Genomic DNA, 19,273 nt, shown 5'->3' with positions numbered 1-19,273 from the left:
AACTCAACATTCAAAAAACTAAGATTATGGCATACAGTCCCATCAGTTCATGGCAAATAAATGGGGAAACAATGGAAACAGTGACAGACTTTACTTTTATGGGGCTCCAAAATCACTGCAGATGGTGACTGAAGCCATGAAATTAAAAGACGCTTGCTCCTTGGAAGAAAAGCTATGACAAACCTAGACAGCATATTAAAAAGCAGAGACATTACTTCGCCAACAAAGGTCTGTATAGTCAAAGCTATGGCTTTTCCAGTAGTCATGTATGGATGTGAGATTTGTGCCATAAAGAAGGCTGAACACCGAAGAATTGATGCTTTTGAACTGTGGTGTTGGAGAAGACTCTTGAGAGTCCCTTGGACTGCAAGGAGATCCAACCAGTCAATCCTAAAGCAAATCAGTCCTGAACATTCACTGCAAGGACTGATGCTGAAGCTGAAGCTGCAACGCCTTGGTCTTCTGATGCAAAGAGCTGACTCATTGGAAAAGCCCCTGATGCTGGAAAGGATTAGAAGCAGAAGGGGTAGGGGATGACAGAGGAAGAGATGGTTGGATGGCATCACTGACTCAATGGACTTGAGTTTGAGTGAGTTCTGGAAGATGGTGAAGGCCAGAGAATCCTGGTGTGCTGCAGTCCATGGGGTCGCAAATGGTCAGACATGACTGAGCGACTTCACAACAGCAACCTGGACGTGCTAGAATCTAACCATCCATCCGGTAAAGGACATCAGTTTTTGGCTGTTATAAATAAAGGTGCTATAAACCTTTATGCACAGATGTTTTTCTATGTAAACATAAATTGGGTCAGTCAGTTCAGTTCAGTTCAGTCGCTCAGTTGTGTCCAACTCTTTGCGACCCCATGAATCGCAGCACGCCAGGCCTCCCTGTCCATCACCAACTCCCGGAGTTCACTCAGACTCACGTCAATCGAGTCAGTGATGCCATCCAGCCATCTCATCCTCTGTCATCCCCTTCTCCTCCTGCCCCAATCCCTCCCAGCATCAGAGTCTTTTCCAATGAGTCAACTCTTCGCATGAGGTGGCCAAAGGACTGGAGTTTCAGCTTTAGCATCATTCCCTCCAAAGAAATCCCAGGGCTGATCTCTTTCAGAATGGACTGGTTGGATCTCCTTGCAGTCCAAGGGACTCTCAAGAGTCTTCTCCAACACCACAGTTCAAAAGCATCAATTCTTTGGCGCTCAGCCTTCTTCACAGTCCAACTCTGACATCCATACATGACCACTGGGAAAACCATAGCCTTGACTAGACAGACCTTTGTTGGCAAAGCAATGTCTCTGCTTTTGAATATGCTATCTAGGTTGGTCATAACTTTCCTTCCACTAACCCTAAATTGGGTAAATTTCTCTAAAATAAATGGCGGAGAGTGCAATCATTGGGTCATGGGATAATCCTCTTCAGTGAAACGTCTGTTCGTGTTTTTTGCCTATTTTCTAAATAGCGTGACTGACTTTTACTATTGAGGTTTTAGAATTCTTTATATAGTCTAGATAATAGTCCCTGCTCAGATGTATAGTTTGCAAATATTTTCTCCCAGTCTGTAACTTGCCTTTTTTCCTCTAAACACTACTATTGAATGCATCCGGTCAATTTTAAAATTTCACTTATTGCATGCTAAGGACAGGATTATGTATTCCCCAAATCCATAGACTGAATTGAATGGGACTGTATGTGGAGATAGAACCTTTATAGAGGTCATAACAGTTAAATGAGATCATAAGGCTAGAGTCTAAACTGATAGAACTGGTCTCCTTACAAAAGGAGTAAGGCATACCAGATTATTCTCTCTCTGTCTTTTTCTGAGCTTGCACAGAGGAAAGGCCATGTGAACACACATGCGAGACGGTTGGCAGTCTACAGCCAGGAAGAAAGCCTTCACCAGAAACTGAATGTTCCAGCACTTGACCTTGACTTCTAACCTCCAAAACTCTGAGAAAATAAGTTTCTGTTGTTTAAGCTACCCATTCTGTGGTATGTTGTTATGCAGCCTGAGAAGATAAATACATTGCATGCTTTGTCTATCATTTCCATTTGTTTTTTTTATTTTAATAAGTTCTGTTTCTTTGCTGAGATTTTCTATTTTTCATTTTTTTGGGAAGAGAATTGGTTATTGCTGTTTATTATAAAATTGCTTAAATATCATAGTCAGGTAATTTTAATATGTATTTATCCGAGTGCCATGGCATGTTTTCTTTTCTTAAGTTGTGATTTTTGTTGTCCTTGGTATAAGTTGATTTTCAATTTTATTGTGGATATTTCATATATTATATTATGAGACTCTGGATTCTGTCTAGCCTTGTCTTATCAGGTAGTCCCCTGTTGAGGTGTAGTCTGAGGCCTGGGTAGGTGAGTTTCTTATGCTTTCCACTGAGCTCCACTGACCCCACCTCAGCCCACATGGGGCACTGGCTCCCACTGCCTCTCTACAAGTGACTAGGGTAGGTGTTCAGCTTCCCTTTGGTCCCGGTGCAGTTGGGACACCAACTCTCACCAGCTTGTTGCCTCTGAATGAAAGTATAAGCTCAGTTCCTTGCTGGGTGCCCTGATACCTGGGGCAAGGAGTGGAGGGCTGACTGCTGCTTTGTTGCCAGAGGTTGGGAGTAGAAGCTCTCTGCTGGAACCTGCTGTCACCAGGGAGAAGAGCTGGGGAAGAAAATTGCCAACTGGCCCCTTTGCCGGCCAACTGGTTTCATCTCATTCATTCCGTGTGGGAGTGGAGACTCAGTCCCCTGGGCTGTGCTGACCCTTGCGGGGAGGAGAGGAACAGGAGCACAGGGTCAACTAAGTCGGGGTGGAGTCTTAGCTTCCCATTGGCCCTCCTGATGCTGGTGAAGGGCGCGTGGGGAGAAATGGGGTATCCTCCAGCCCTGCTTCTTCTGGCCTCATTCACTCTCCTTGATTCTGGGTGTGTCTGGACATTTCACTCCCCACTGGGCTCTGAGGACACCTGAGGGAGGAAGCAGGGGCAGGCTGACCAGCCCTGACTCGCACTGACTCCTTGATGCTGGTGGGAGTACAGACTGAGTTCAGCCCAGGAAGTGAGGTGCGGACACCGCTTGCTTCTGCCGGCTGATGGCTCTCCACTCAGGTCCACCAACATATCTTAGCAGGGAATCAGAGTGACGCCTGCTTCTGTGGAGTGAATTCTGGGAAATTCGCTCCTTACCCAGCCCGCGTGATGCCATTGGCTCAGGGACTCAGCGCACCACCATCTGCTTGGGTAGGCTGTGAGTGTGTCGGGAGGGTGAGGTGAAAGACCCCTGCTTGGCCCAATGAAAGCATGGTGGAGGAATTCGTGGGTGATTTTCTGCTGGTGTTTGCTAGAGTAGGGCAGAAAATACAAGAAAAATTTTGTTGTTGCTGTTGAAAGGCCATCCTTTCCCCAGTCATCTGGCTAAGGGAATAGGCTTTTCTTGGAAATTTTGTGTGCCTGTTCATAGTTGGAGGTTTCTGCAGAACCCTGTTCAGAATATATGGGAAGCAATAAAACCCCAGAGAACTCACTACCATCTTGTTTTCAAGCCCCTTCCAATGCCTGTTTGTTGTGCTGTGCTCAGAGTTTTTAGTTGTAAGAGAGAGGACTCGGGATGAAAGGGTCTACTTTCTTTTGGCAGGAAACAGAAGTATTTTCTCTTTCTGAGAATTTTTAATGGAAAGCGATGACAGATTTTTTTTCTGATATATTTTTCTCCATCTATTGAAATGAACATGTGATTTTCTTCATGTCTATTAACATGATGATTATACTGAATGATTTATTCCTTTATTATTTTGTGTAGATCAAGATTTCTAGCTGATATTATTTCCTTTCTCTTGTAAGACTTCATGTTCTTGTACTTAAGCCTGCTAGTGATGAATTCTTTTGGATCTTGTATGTCAGGAAAAGTCATTATTTGGAACAAATTTTGAAAAATATTTTTACTGGCTAAAAAATTTTAACCTTAAAGTATTTTTTTTTTCTTGCAGTACTTTAAAGATGTTGCTGTACTGTCTTCTAGCCTGTAATTTTTGGATGAGAAGTATGCTATTATCCTTATATTTCTTTGCATTAATATGTCTTTTTTATCTCTGGTTTCTTTTAGAACTTTCTCTTCATATTGTTTCTTAAAAATTTGCTAATGATAGACTTTGGTGCAGTTTTTCTTCACGTATCTTTTCTTTAGGGTTGATAGAGTTTCTTGAATCTGTGGGTTTATAGTTTTTCTCACATTTAGACCATTTCTGACAGTTATTTCTTCAAGTCTTTTTTCAGTCCCCTACTGACTCCTTCAGGAGCTCAACTTATACATATACTTGGCTTCTTGAAGTATTGCCACAGTTCACTAATGCGTTCTTAATTCTTCAAAGTTCTTATTTGTTTCTGTGTTTCTCTTTCAATTGTTTCTGTAGATTTTTTTTCAGGTATTTTTTTGTAGTTACACTCTATATTATAATTGTTTTTTAATTAGATAAATTAAACTTTTTAGTTGGAGTTTAAATGTCAAACTCTCAAAATTAATGGAATGAATATACAGAGAAGTAGAAGGGTGTACTAGACTATGAACCAACTGAACATACTTCAGATTTATACAATTTTCACACAACAGTAGAATGCAAATTCTATTTGGATTCCCTAAGACTATAAGCTAAGAGAAACTGGAACATATCCAGGAACATAAGACCAGGTGCAAAAATCTGATGGTCTAATGCTATTAACATCATAAAGTCTGTTCTCTTATCACTATGGAATTATGTTAGAGATCAATATCAAAAGATATTTGAAAATAACTCACATATTTTCAAGTGCAATGTGACAGTTAACAAGAAAGATCTTCGCCCTAGCCATTGAAAGCTTTAATAAGGTTAGAAGACTGAAAAAAAAGAGGGTAATTGCAGAGAAGAAGGGATTTAAATGAGAAATTAATACCAAAGATACTTTAAAAAACCCATGTATTTGGAAATTAAGGGTCCACTTTTAAATGATGGATGTATATAAGGAGCCATAACAAGAAAGTAGAAAAATATTTGTAATAGAATAAAAATGAAAAGAGAATTTACCAGGATTTGTTGCATGCAGCTGAAGCTGCTCAGTGCAGTTAAATGCACTATGGAGTCTTGAATCAAGTATGCAAACAAGTAATGGACACATAATTTTGTGAAATTTGAACAAAATCTGTACTTTAGTTAACAATACTGTTTTGCATGTTAATCTTTTGTGTTTTTTTTTTGTTTTTGTTTTTGCAACATAGTATTTCTTTGTATTCTCAGAATTAGAAGTTTCAAGCCTCATTCAAAATTTTTTTTACATTGCTAAGATAATAAACTTCTAGACTTTTAGCAGTAATACTAGATGCCAAAACGCATGGAACTATGCTACAGATGTTTGTGTGTTCAAGTTCACCAGTCTTTGCAATCTTTTGCAAGATTGTGTAATCTGCCATTAATTTCATCTGGTGTATTTTTTATTTTACACATTGTAGTTTTCATTTATAGAAGTTAAAAATTTTGGTCAGTTTTATCTCTTCCAGATTGCTACTTTAATATATTCAATCTTCTACTTCCTTTGGCATGTGGAAATTAGTTATAACATTATTAAAATGTCTCACTGTACTAAATCTCTTATCTATTTCATTTCTTGATCACTTTCAGTTCACTGATTTTTCTCCCCATCGTGAACTACATTTTCTTGCTTCTTTGCATGTCTGGTAATGCTTTCTATTGGATGCCAGATATTCTAAATTTTATCTTGTTAAATGTTCAGTATTTTTGTCTTTCTACAAATGTGTGTGTTAGTCACTCAGTCGTGTCTGACTCTTTGTGACCCCATGGACTGTAGCCCTCCAGGCTCCTCTGTCCATGGGATTCTCCAGGCAAGAATACTGGAGCTTGTTGCCATTCCCTTCTCCAGGGCATCTTCTTGACCCAGGGTTTGAACCCAGATCTCTGCATTGCAGATTAATTTTTTACTGTCTGGGCCACCAGGGAAGCTCTCTTATAAATAGTTCTGAGTTGTGTCCTTGGACTCAGCTAAATTAGTTAAAATATATGTTCTATCATATTTAATTTTAAGTAGGTTAAATGTTCACAAGTCATTTAATTGTTATATTCTCAATTAAATAATTTTGACTAGTATATTTTTGCTAAATTATGCTTTAAAGAATAATTTTCAGAAATTTACATGATAATCCACTTTTGGATGGCTTGCCTATCTTAGAATATATTTCTACTGCCCACAGATTGGACACGTGACAATTTTGGAAGTAATAGGGCACCTGAGACACACTTTTCTTTCAAATCTCTATAGTTTCATTGTGTTTTGTTATGGAGAAGTGCTGAGGAGAAGATTGCAGTTAATGGATTGTTTTCTTCTTAGGGTACCAATTTTTACTTTCTAAGTGAATCTGTGATTCTTTATTGGAAAAATCTTGCTGTTTTTCATCCTATTTCTTTTTATTGGGACATATTAAGGCTTCACATTGTATTTATATTTTCTTTTATTGCACGAAAGATCCTATTTGTGTCTGAATACATATCTTATAATTTTTTTTTAATATCTATTTTAGGTATCCTAACTATTTTTATGTTAGATTTCCATTTCTCTCAAGTTAAAATACTGTGTTAGATCCTGTATTAGGGTGTAAGTCATGCTAAGTTAGGAAGGATCCTGTAGTTATGATTCTACCTCACCTGAGGACCAATGAGAAACGCTCAGTAAATGTTTGCCTTCTGAATGGTCGTTCAGTTGCTAAGTTGTGTCCGACTCTGAGACCCCAGTGGACAGCAGCCTACCAGTGCTGAATGTATGGATCACTGAGTGCTTATTTGACCTGTATCATAGAAAAATGCAAAGTTAGGTCAAAGGATTAAAGCCACCTTGATCATTACTAAGCACTCTACAAATCCTGGGCTGAGATTCTCAGAGGTAGCCAAGGCAGCAGTTACAGGGCAATGTATTTTGGGAAAACATTGTACTTTCTCTAAGACATCACAAGCTTTTATTGCAAAAAAAAAAAATGTACCATGTGAATTTGGGCTCTGTTGCATGACCACAGAACAGGGGCAGATATTACAAATTAGATGTCTGTGGTTGTGACCAAATTCCGGGAATGGGTGACTCCAGGCCCCAGACAGACAGTGTCTGCCTTTCTGAGTGCAGACTGGGGAGGGAAGTCCCCGGGCAGCATGCTGCTGATGCGACACATCTGTGCAAGGCCTCGGCACAAAGCTTTCCTTTTCCAAACATTTCCTCCACTTCTGTGTGGGAGTAGGTCTCATAAGATGCATTAAGTCCGTGCTCTGCTGAGAGGCCCATGACTCCTAGCAGCCTTCAGGGATGGGCAGTGGGTGTGTGACTTGGGGAGGTCACCAGGTCCCTATCACTCTTGCTCTCTCTGCACTGACATACTGCGGAGAGTTCACACTCAGGCATGTCAGAGCTAAATGGTGCAAGCTGATCTGGTGTCACTTGCTAATGCCTGGATTCTTTATTGCTGTATATACGCACATGTGAAGGAACGCTCAGACTCCCAGTCGCCCAGCTCTGCCCCTCTCCACACTGGATGGCAGACAGCAAGCCCATTCCTTTCATCAGCTCCTGTCAGAGCAAAGTCTTTGCCTTTGTCTTGTTTTCCTTAACTGCCTCTCAGACAATTGATTGAACCTCAGATTTTAATATCTACTTGCTACTGTTTGATCTGGGCCATGAGCCTATATTTTTGAAGACTGAATACATTAAGACCCCTAAATTATTTGCGTGTACTTCATGTAAAATTTGCAGCACTGGAATTAGGCCTGAATGGGTTAAGCAAGTTTTAATTAGAATTCAAAAAAATCTTCTCCTGGGGTGTGCAGAATATAGAAGGTAGGTGTTATTTAGCTCAAAATTTCTGCAAGGTATGAGTGGTGATCATCCACTCTGCTCCAGGCTATGGCTGCTTGATGCAAGGAGAGGAGTCTGATTCAAGCCACTCACATTCCCCCTTTTAAGACTATGAAGGCCTGGCTGGAGAAAAAAGAGCCAGAAGGGGTCGGAGCACAGTTATCGTAACACAGAACCCTAGGCCTGAGGTCCACCTTGTATCTGAGGCATCTGACCTCCCTTCCAAAGGCCTCTCATTTCTGCCACATCTCTTCACTCTTACTCTTGGCCTCTGAACTCAAGAATCTGAAGATTGCCACAGCTCCCCGCAGTTACTGGCCAGGCTTGTTAGACACGTCCCCATATCTTACTCATGGCACAGCTCAGCCAGCCATCCCCAGAATCCAGACATCTACACTCACTGTTTCAGGGTACTCAGGCCCCACCTTAACCCCCTTTGTAGGTGACAGAATCCCAATTATAGAAATAAAATGAAGATGGAGGTATGTGAGTATCCATCTTTCTGACGTCCAGCAAATATGCTCATAGATCCTTTTGATCCATTGAAGTAATAAAATATTATTTGGTGTGTTCAAAAACATGGCTAAAGGCTTTAGAATTTTTATCTGGAACTGAGATGCATACCCTCGTTTAGTAAACTTAGTAATTATTATAATTTCAAGTTTGTATTTTGTGTTATGATGGGAAGTAAATAAAATACGGAAATTGAGTCAGTCATGGGGAGTTTAAAATAGATAATACTGATCTATTTGTTAATTGATGGATTAATTATTTGATTTATTTAATGGTCACCCATTCAGTCAATGACACTTTATAGAGAACAACCTCATGGCAGGGCAGGAGCTGGGGAAGCCCAAGATAGAAGCCAGAGAGTGCCTGCTCCCAGAGAGCTCAGGGGTGGGCAGTCAATCCTAAAAGCATATGTCAACATGTGCTGACAGGTGTGAGAAAAGACTTGTGGGCATGAGTCTGAAGAAGTCAACTGCATTTGATACAGGCATAGCTGAAGACAAGTGGAGTGGCCTATGAGCATATTTGCATGGTTGAGGGCAACTTTGCAGGTGGGAGATCACCTTTGTCTTGTTTTCCTTAACAAGGAAAGGTGATCTCTTTACAGCAATGGATGGAAAGGTGATCTCTTTACAGAGACAAGTGGAATGGCCTGTGAGCATATTTTCATGGTTGAGGGCAACTTTGCAGGTGGGAGGTGGTGATCTCTTTACAGCAATGGATGTAAAGAGAAGTTGACAATTCCCAGAGACATTTAAGAAGGAGGAACTGTGGACTTAGTGACTGGGAGTTGTTGGGGTGGTGAGGGACATGGAAAGTTATGAATGCAGCTACATTGCTATTTCTGGAGGAGTTGGTAGATGGTGATGGAGATAAAGAAGAAAGTTTCTGTGAGAGAAAGGAATATGGGAAATAAGCAAACAGGGGACACACAGATACAAAAAAACCCTAGCCGAGTGTGGTGTGAGGGATAAAGGGAGTGCTTGGATTAGAAGGGAGGACTCATTTCTACTGAATGCTACTGAAATGTGAAGCATGATGTGTACCATGCTCTTAATTGATGACTTCTGATTTCTCTGAGCAGCAGCAGAGAAAGTGTTCTGATGAGAGTGAATTTCAGAGGTTTGAGAACAGAATTTCTGGGCAACTTTCCAGCCTGATGTAGGAAGCAGGATGAGATAATCTATGTAATGTGTTTTGAATACTGCCTGGCAAAGATTAAGTTCTCAATAAATGTTGGCAGCTATTATCATGGCACCAAATCGTTTAGCTTTGTGGTTTTTCTCTAACAGTGATTAGCACCTGGAATATAAGTACAAAAAAGTTGGACGGATGCATTAATTCTGAGGGGGATTTTTCAAGTGAGATGGAAGGGCAAGGGAGTTGGAGAAATTGGCAAGCATGATAAAAATAGTGTTCTGTGGAATTTTAACTGGATTAAAAAAGCAAAAAGGAAGACAGGAGAAAGCTGCTAGGTAATGGGAACACAGAAAGTTCCTGGGCCACAACGTCTTCGTGACTTTACATTGGCGCCGTGAGAACAAGTGGATGAGAGACAGTGAAGGATGGGGGTTGAGGAAGGGAGAGGGGTTTCTAAATTTTGGACTTTTACATACAGCAGTGGTCAGTGATGACCATGTTCCAGGGAGGCAATGGAAGCAAGTTGATAGTGCGGAATGGAGGTGAAGGTCACTGGAAATGAGCTGGTTAGAGGGCTGAGAACTGAAGGTGTAAGGACTGAATGGTAAAGTCACCAGAGTAGTATAGGATTGCAGGTGATGGAGCGATCACGAGGCCGGCAGATGACAGAAGTGGCAGCTGGAAGTGGGTGGTGTAGCGTAGCCTTATTTCCCCAGCTGCACGGTAATGGGCTCTCCCTGGGCTGGGAGCTCGTTCTTACCAGGGTCCACTGACATGCTTGGAGCTGCTTTTTAAGTGTGAGTAGCTTTCTGCCACAGAAGGCATGGCCCTCCTCCAGGCCCCTAGGGATCTGTGACCCAGCTCTGCTACTCAGGCTTTCCAGAGATCCCACAGAGTCCCTTTGCGCTAGATTGCCTAAGGGGCCAGTCAGTTAGCACACAGCTAGACTGTGACTAGCTTTTTCTTACTCTGAACTCTGCCCAGAATTGGCAGGCTACTGGGTCATCTGATAAGTGGGTCAGATCAGTACTTCTAAGTGTGATCTATTTTGTGGCCAAAATCTATAAGGCCTAGTAAGCATCATGTCCTGTCTTCATGGTGGAAGGTAGAAGGTGCAACAATGTGCCCTTCATCTGAGAGGAAATGTCCCAGCACGACCCAGACCACTGGATTATACAGCTTTGCCGGGGGAGAGGGAGCAAAACCTTGTGGGGTGTATCTCCCTTCTTTTGACCCTCCTGTGATTGTATATAGAGTACATTTATGCTTTCAGATCACAGAACTCAGCACTTCATGTCTCTAAAAGGTCAGTCAAGCTGTGGCAATAGGCTTCTCAAGTGCCCGTTTATTTATTTCCCCCTGGAAAAAAAAATGAGACAGTTAATATTTACCCTATATTCCTCACAGTTTAATAATAAGGGTTATGTGAGAGAATACACACAAAAGACTTTAAACTGTAAGTTCAGTTCAGTTCAGTTGCTCAGTCGTGTCCGACTCTTTGCAACCCCATGAACTGCAGCACACCAGGCCTCCCTGTCCATCACCAACTCCCAGAGTCCACCCAAACCCATGTCCATTGAGTCGGTGATGCCATCCAGCCATCTCATCCTCTGTCGTCCCCTTCTCCTCCTGTCCTCAATGTTTCCCAGCATCAGGGTCTTTTCAGATGAGTCAGCTCTTCTCATAAGGTGGCCAAGGTATTGGAGTTGCAACTTCAAAATCAGTCCTACCAATGAACACCCAGGACTGATGTCCTTTAGGATGGACTGGTTGGATCTCCTTGCAGTCCACGGGACTCTCAAGAGTCTTCTCCAACACCACAATTCAAAAGCATCAATTCTTCGGTGCTCAGCTTTCTTTATAGTCCAACTCTCACATCCACACATGACCACTGGAAAAACCACAGCCTTGACTAGATGGACCTTTGTTGACCAAGTAATGTCTCTGCCTTTTAATATGCTGTCTAGGTTGGTAAAAACCTGTAAAATGTAGTTCAAATGTTAAGTGTTTGATATTATCCTGTTTAGATGTCACATTGCTTTTTCATCTTCCTTCTTTTCATAGCTGAGGATTGTGAGATGAGAGAGGGATGAACTGGAACTTCCACCAACAGGGCTCAAGACAGCTGCATTCAGACATTCAGAAATGTCCTGGGAATTAAGCAAACAAGGGACTGCTCTTGTTTGTGCAAATCTGTCCCCAAGACTTTTCCAAGGGCCAGCTGGCAACCTGGGACTCATAACTGAAGGGCGAAGTGGAGCATATCCCAAGTCTGACTTTTTAAAATTATATCTCTTTCATGATGCTGCTGCTGCTGCTAAGTTGCTTCAGTCGTGTCCGACTCTGTGCGACCCCATAGACGGCAGCCCACCAGGCTCCCCCGTCCCTGGGATTCTCCAGGCAAGAACACTGGAGTGGGTTGCCATTTCCTTCTGCAATGCATGAATGTGAAAAGTGAAAGTGAAGCTGCTCAGTCGTGTCCGACTCCGCAGCCTAGCAGGCTCCTCCGTCCATGGGATTTTCCAGGCAAGAGTACTGGAGTGGGTGCCATTGCCTTCTCCGATCTCTTTCATAGAGGGATACAATTAACTGGTAATCAAGTCATACCAAGGGCTTCCCAGGTGGCATTAGTGGTAAAGAACCCATCTGCCAATGCAGGAGATGTGGGTTCAATCCCTGGGTTGGGAGGATCCCCAGGAGAAGGGTATGGCAACCAATTCCAGTATTCTGCCTGGAGAATCCCATGGACAGGGGAGCCTGGCGGGCTACAGTCCATGGGATTGCAAAGAGTTGGACACGACTGAAGTGACTTGCACGCACAAATTGTATTAAACTCATGTTTAATAAAAAACTGGCCAAGTGCTCTGTGAATTCTATATACTGCATGCATGGCTAGGCATTCTAAGGGCTGCAAAATGAGGCTTTTGAGAAGGAAGGCACATTCCAGACGCTTTCAGCACCAGCACGCTATTTCAGCCTGGGAACTTGGCTTGGGATCAGTCAGAATTTCCTGTTTCATTTCTCTTTGAGTAGAAGGTGTGCCCTAAAATAAGCAGTTTGACCTGGGAGCAGATGGCCAGCTGCATGGATCTCTGGGAATGATGGCTGGCCTCATGACAGGTTGATGAGAGTGGCACAGGAACAGGCTCTGTGAGCAAACCTTGGGGGGTAGCTGTCTGAATGAGTACCGTCTGGCCGCTTTTGCTCTATTGCAGGGCTGCGTCCAGCTTGAAGACGAGCAGGGGGCCGAGCTGCTCCCCTGCAGTTCAACTTTCTAGGGGCAAGAGGGTGCTGGGATGACAAGCCTTCCACAGGCGTGCAATGAAGGAAATAACTAGATATACAGCTTCACTGTGGAAACTGAACAAGCGTGACTTGTGAGATGCACTTTCAAAGCAACTTTTGTTGTCAGTGCTGATATTTATTTTCCCCTGGCCCCTGGGTGAAAATTTAGCCATCCTAGGATCAGAATTATTTATTAAAAAGAAATATTAGAAACTAGATAAAATCAGATACTGAAGAAGAATACTAGGGTAATGTCAGAACAGGAAAGGACACAGATATACAGGTACGTGAAGCTGAATATCCAGAGAGAGAGACCAGGGGCCACAAAGTCAAATATTCTTTCAACATCCAGGCTTGGTGGATTTAGGATGCTGATATCCTAATATGCAGCCTGACCTGAATTAAAAAAACTCTATTTGGAAAGTAGTTTAAGTGTTCATGAGCACTTAACTGCTTGCAACTTTAGTGTAGAATATCTGTATCCCCAAAGTTAACTTTCAGGCTTTTGGAGAAAATCACGGTACATTAAAATAATGAAGAAAGATAAATTTGTAAAAAGTTAGGAACAAATTTAGTGGACTATTATTACCTTTTTAAAAAATTGACAACACTTCTAAAGCTGATGTAACAAATGAAGCTTAAATAAACCCTATAACACTGTGAATATCTTGAGAAAAACAGTTTTCTTTGTGTCACGCTCTAGTCTTAGTTTCCAAAGCTCTATTGCGCTAAGGATTTTTGCTGCTGTCTCATTGGAATTATTTGTTGGAGGGGAAATATTATTATTGCATTGTAAGAAAAAAAATATGACCTGTGAAAGGAGAACTTCAAATGTTTGTGAATGTTCCCAATACTTTTCTGAATTTTGGGGGATTACAACCTAAACAAGAACACCCCCAGGAATCATTTTACTTGTAAGCCTGCAGATAGCTTCCATCTTCACTCTGTCATGCTGGCATTTCCTCAGAGACACGTGTGATGTAAAGGCCGATCCCAAAGGCTCTGAGTCAGATGGGCTGGCAGAGTCCCAAGACCTCCTTTTCTTTGCTTTTGGCCATGGGGTGTTCTATGATCTGTGACCTGCCTCTTCATCTGTAAAGTGCTGATAAAACAGCACCTACCTCACAGGTCATTTGTCAATATTAAATGATATCATTAATATGCAGTGTTCATTAGCAGAGAACCTACAACATTGCGGAGACTTGATAAACGACACTTTTTTCTATTTTTATTATTACTGTAAGAGACACTCATCAGAGCTGAGTGAGTTGTACTAAATTGAATCAATAAAGCATCTATTTTCTGTAAACACTGTAAGAGGTTGGTCCCTCCCAAGTCCCTCAAAGGAATATAGGACGTAGAGGAGTAGGGTGAGTCCACGCTGGAAATGGCACCAGCACACACACATAGCATGGCTGCTCGCGCCAGCAGTCCACAAACACCCGCACGTACACGTGAGCACACACAGACACTACAGCAGAGTCTGGTCGCCAAGTCTCACGTGCTTCCCACATTCCCCGGGCTGCCCTCCAGTGATTCAAATGTTTCGGACAATGAACTGTGAGCAGAAATGACAAGGTCACTTCTCGGATGAGCAGGTCAGGTACCTCCTCCACCCCTCCTCCTGGGACCTCCACTGTCCTGGGCTGCAAAGCTCAAGATGGAGTGGGCTGCCTGACCCACATCAAGCATTGTGAGAAATAAACCTTTGTGTATTAGTTGCCTGAGATATAGGGTTAGTTGTAGGAGCTAGCAACACTTACTCTGACACAGTAACCTGCAGCCTAAAAGGGCTGAGCTGTAGAGTAGACTCTAGGTAGAGACAAGAGCAAGATTCAGTGGTTGCTCTTATTAGCTTGGATACAGTTGACTTTAAATTAACACTGTACCCATTAAGATGCAACCCTGAAAAGATGATAACAGTGAACTGTTTACATACTTCAGTTCAGTTCAGTCGCTCAGTCGTGTCCGACTCTTTGTGACCCCATGAATCGCAGCACACCAGGCCTCCCTGTCCATCACCAGCTCCTGGAGTTCACTCAAACTCACGTCCATTGAGTCGGTGATGCCATCCAGCCATCTCATCCTCTGTCGTCCCCTTCTCCTCCTGCCCCCAATCCCTCCCAGCATCAGAGTCTTTTCCAATGAGTCAACTCTTCGCATGAGGTGGCCAAAGCACTGGAGTTTCAGCTTCAGCATCAGTCCTTCCAATGAATACTCAGGGCTGATCTCCTTCAGAATGGACTGGTTGGATCTCCTTGCAGTCCAAGGGACTCTCAAGAGTCTTCTCCAACACCACAGTTCAAAAGCATCAATTCTTCAGCACTCAGCCTTCTTCACAGTCCAACTCTCACATCCATACATGACCACAGGAAAAACCATAGGCTTGACTAGACGGACCTTTGTTGGCAAAGTAATGTCTCTGCTTTTGAATATGCTGTCTAGGTTGGTCATAACTTTCCTTCCAAGGAGTAAGCGTCTTTTAATTTCATGGCTGCAGTCACCATCTGCAGTGATTTTGGAGCCCAAAAAATAAAGTCAGCCACTGTTTCCACTGTTTCCCCATCTATTTGCCATGAAGTGATGGGACCAGATGCCATGATCTTCGTTTTCTGAATGTTGAGCTTTAAGCCGACTTTTTCACTCCCCTCTTTCACTTTCATCAAGAGGCTCTTTAGTTCCTCTTCATTTTCTGCCATAAGGGTGGTGTCATCTGCATATCTGAGGTGATTGATATTTCTCCTGGAAATCTTGATTCCAGCTTGTGCTTCTTCCAGCCCAGCGTTTCTCATGATGTACTCCGCATATAAGTTAAATAAGCGGGGTGACAATATACAGCCTTGATGTACTCCTTTCCCTATTTGGAACCAGTGTGTTGTTCCATGTCCAGTTCTAACTGTATTTCCTGACCTGCATACAGATTTCTCAAGAGACAAGTCAGGTGGTCTAGCATTCCCATCTCTTTAAAAATTTTCCACAGTTTGTGGTGATCCACACAGTCAAAGGCTTTGGCATAGTCAATAAAGAAGAAATAGATGTTTTTCTACAACTCTCTTGCTTTTTCAATGATCCACCGGATGTTGGCAATTTGATCTCTGGTTCCTCTGCCTTTTCTAAATCCAGCTCGAACATTTGGAATTCACGATTCACGTACTGTTGAAGCCTGGCTTGGAGAATTTTGAACATTACTTTATTAGCATGTGAGATGAGTGCAATTGTGTGGTACTTTGAGCAATTTTGGGCATAGCCTTTCTTTGGGATTGGAATGAAAACTGACATTTTCCAGTCCTGTGGCCACTGCTGAGTTTTCTAAATTTGCTGGCATGTTGAGTGCAGCACTTTCACAGCATCATCTTTCAAGATTTGAAATAGCTCAACTGGAATTCCATAACCTCCACTAGCTTTGTTCTTAGTGATGCTTCCTAAGGCCCACTTGACTTTGCATTCCAGGATGTCTGGCTCTAGGTGAGTGATCGTATCTTCATGATTATCTTGATCATGAAGATCTTTTTTGTAGAGTTCTTCTGTGTATTCTTGCCAGCTCTTCTTAATATCTTCTGCTTCTGTTAGGTCCATGCCATTTCTGTCCTTTATTGAGCCCATCTTTGCATGAAATGTTCCCTTGGTATCTCTAATTTTCTTGAAGGGATCTCTAGTCTTTCCCATTCTGTTGTTTCCTCTATGTCTTTGCACTGATCACAGAGGAAGTCTTTCTTATCTCTCCTTGCTATTGTTTGGAACTCTGCATTCAGATGGGTATATCTTTCCTTTTCTCCTTTGCTTTTCACTTCTCTTCTTTTCACAGCTATTTGTAAGGCCTCCTCAGGCAGCCATTTTGCTCTTTTGCATTTCTTTTTCTTGGGGATGGTCTTGATCCCTGTCTCCTGTACAATGTCATGAACCTCCTTTCATAGTTCTTCAGGCACTCTGCTGCTGCTAAGTCACTTCAGTCGTGTCTGACTCTGTGTGACCCCACAGACGGCAGCCCACCAGGCTTCCCCGTCCCTGGGATTCTCCAGGCAAGAACACTGGAGTGGGTTGCCATTTCCTTCTCTAATGCATGAAAGTGAAAAGTCAAAGTGAAGTTGCTCAGTCATGTCTGACTCTTAACGACCCCATGGACTGCAGCCTAGCAGGCTCCTCTGTCCATGGGATTTTCCAGGCAAGATTACTGGAGTGGGGTGCCATTGCCTTCTCCGTCAGGCACTCTATCAGATCTAATGTGTCATCTATCTGTTGATGTATCTAGTCAGTCTATATTTAGAGAAGCTGTTTTCACCTCATGTGGTTTATGCCATGTTGGAATTCTCCAAGAACTGGACTATTTTCTCATCTCTTCCTAGTGTTAGCCTGCTGATTGAGGCTAACACCCCTCCTTAATCCAGACACCCACAGCTTTGTATATAGCTTCTTAGAAGAAGACAGGGAGGGACTTATGAAGAACCAAATGGGTTCTGGCCACAGAGACAATGCCAAGAGAGTTGGGAATGACTAGGGTGTTGCTATATGGTCTATGGGAGCTTGCGTGCTTGCTAAGTCACTTCAGTTGTGTCCCACTCTTTGTGACTATAACCTGCCAAGCTCCTCTGTCCATGGAATTCTCTAAGCAAGAATATTGGAGTGGGTTGCTGTACCCTCGTTCAAGGAGTCTTCATGACCCCGGGATCGAACCTGAGTCTCCTGTGGCACCTGCATTGCAGGCAGATTCTTCACAACGAAGCCACCAGGGATGTTCCTGGTCTATGGGAGGCCAGTAGAAAACAGCAATCCCTGGGATGCAGGCTGTGGATGCTACCAGGGAGTCAAAAGTCACCAAATGGTGATTGAGAACAGGGAGGAAGGAAGAAGCGACTAGTCGCAAAGTGCTTCTTCAATGGTAACAGGCAAAGTGCTTCTTCAATGGTAACACTAGTCAGTGTGAACCAAATGTCTGTTAGGTGGTATCATAGGAGCTCTATCTTTTCTGATCTTCCTCACAAGCTTAAGAGATGGAGTTGATCACATTTTAATAGTGAAAATAATTGAGGCTCAAAGATGTTAAGTACGTTGCCTGAGATCACAGAATTATTAAGTCTTGGGGCCAAGATTCAAGACCAGATGTCTCAGAATCAAAAGCCCTTCCTCCCCTCACCGTAGCTTATTTCCTCCGAAGACCAAGAAAGACATGGAAAAAATGGTCATTACCTGTGTGACTTGGCAGGGCAGTGTTGAGGCCACAGCCAGGAGGAAGAGGAAGCTGGGACTAGGAACGGCAGAGGCAGGCAAGATCCAAGCCAGTGTTATTTCCAAAGGGAATCTCTTCCAGTAGTTGGACAATAGCAGAGGTTTCCAGTAAATGCAGGTGGAATAGGAAGGTCACGATGTTTTCGTTCCACCCAATCTGTCTGACACGTTTCTGGAAGTAGAGGGCAGAGTCTAACCTCAAGAAGAGGTCTGGTCAAGACTGGATAGGGCATCAGTACTTCCACCTGGACTTCTGGGCAGATCTGGTGGGTTTAAGCCTCCAAATGCTCAGGCTGTGGTGTGCTTACAACCTCGTGGAGACAGTCAGTGACTGACATGGATTCATTGATAACAGACCCAAGAGTCCCAATTCCATGCTACATTTCACCCCACTTGAGGATCCAGTTCTGAATGGAATTCAGGGCCATTAGACGTGAGGACTGAGGATCTGCAAGGTCAGGAGGTTGGTTGTCAACATGCATGAAGATGAAGGTGAGCCAGGCTCCCCAAACTTCAATCCAGGCAGCCGATCCCTAGAAGGGAGAGCATGGAGGCACAGCAGCTGATCCCCAGATGCCCACTGACAAGCTGTAACGTGACTCTCTAGGACATGGCCCTTTATTAGGAACCATAATCTAACAACTCTGGGGCTCTGTCCAGTTTTTTTTTTTTTTAATCTGAACAGGGTTACAAAGTGAATTGAAATGCCCTGGGTGGGGCTAAGTTTCTCCAGTTCCCACCAATCTCATTTGATATCTGGACAACTTCATTCCTGTGTCCACCCCTCTGCATATCTTCGAGAACCATTGCAGGGGGTCCTTCCATCCCTGACTTTTGTTTTGTGTAGATCACTGGTCCAGCTTCAGACTCCCCGCTGCAGGACTGGCAGTGAAGTGGGGGCTGGCTCCACCTTCCCCGTCTCTCCTCCACAAGCATCTTCCCCGGGCAGACAAAGAAATGCCCTTCAGAGGCTCCCTTTCCCACATCCTACTCAGTCAGGAAAAGGAGATCAGAGACGAAGAAAGAACACTCACCGAGAAATGCTAGCCAAAGTTTAGAAAGGGACAACAAAGACCAAGGGAAAAAGAATAGCTTCTCCTAGAAGTCCAAATGCAATGCCGATACGCTTTTACACGTCTATTTCCCAGGTTCTTGGGTTTTTAATCATAAAGTTTTGCTTGACTTGTTGAATAAGGAAGGCTCATGGAATAATCAAAACTGCGATGCTTCATGCATT

The sequence above is a fragment of the Bubalus kerabau genome, chromosome 1, assembly GCF_029407905.1.
Source record: "Bubalus kerabau isolate K-KA32 ecotype Philippines breed swamp buffalo chromosome 1, PCC_UOA_SB_1v2, whole genome shotgun sequence".
In the NCBI taxonomy this organism is placed as follows: domain Eukaryota; kingdom Metazoa; phylum Chordata; class Mammalia; order Artiodactyla; family Bovidae; genus Bubalus; species Bubalus kerabau.
This window is presented reverse-complemented; position numbering follows the sequence as displayed.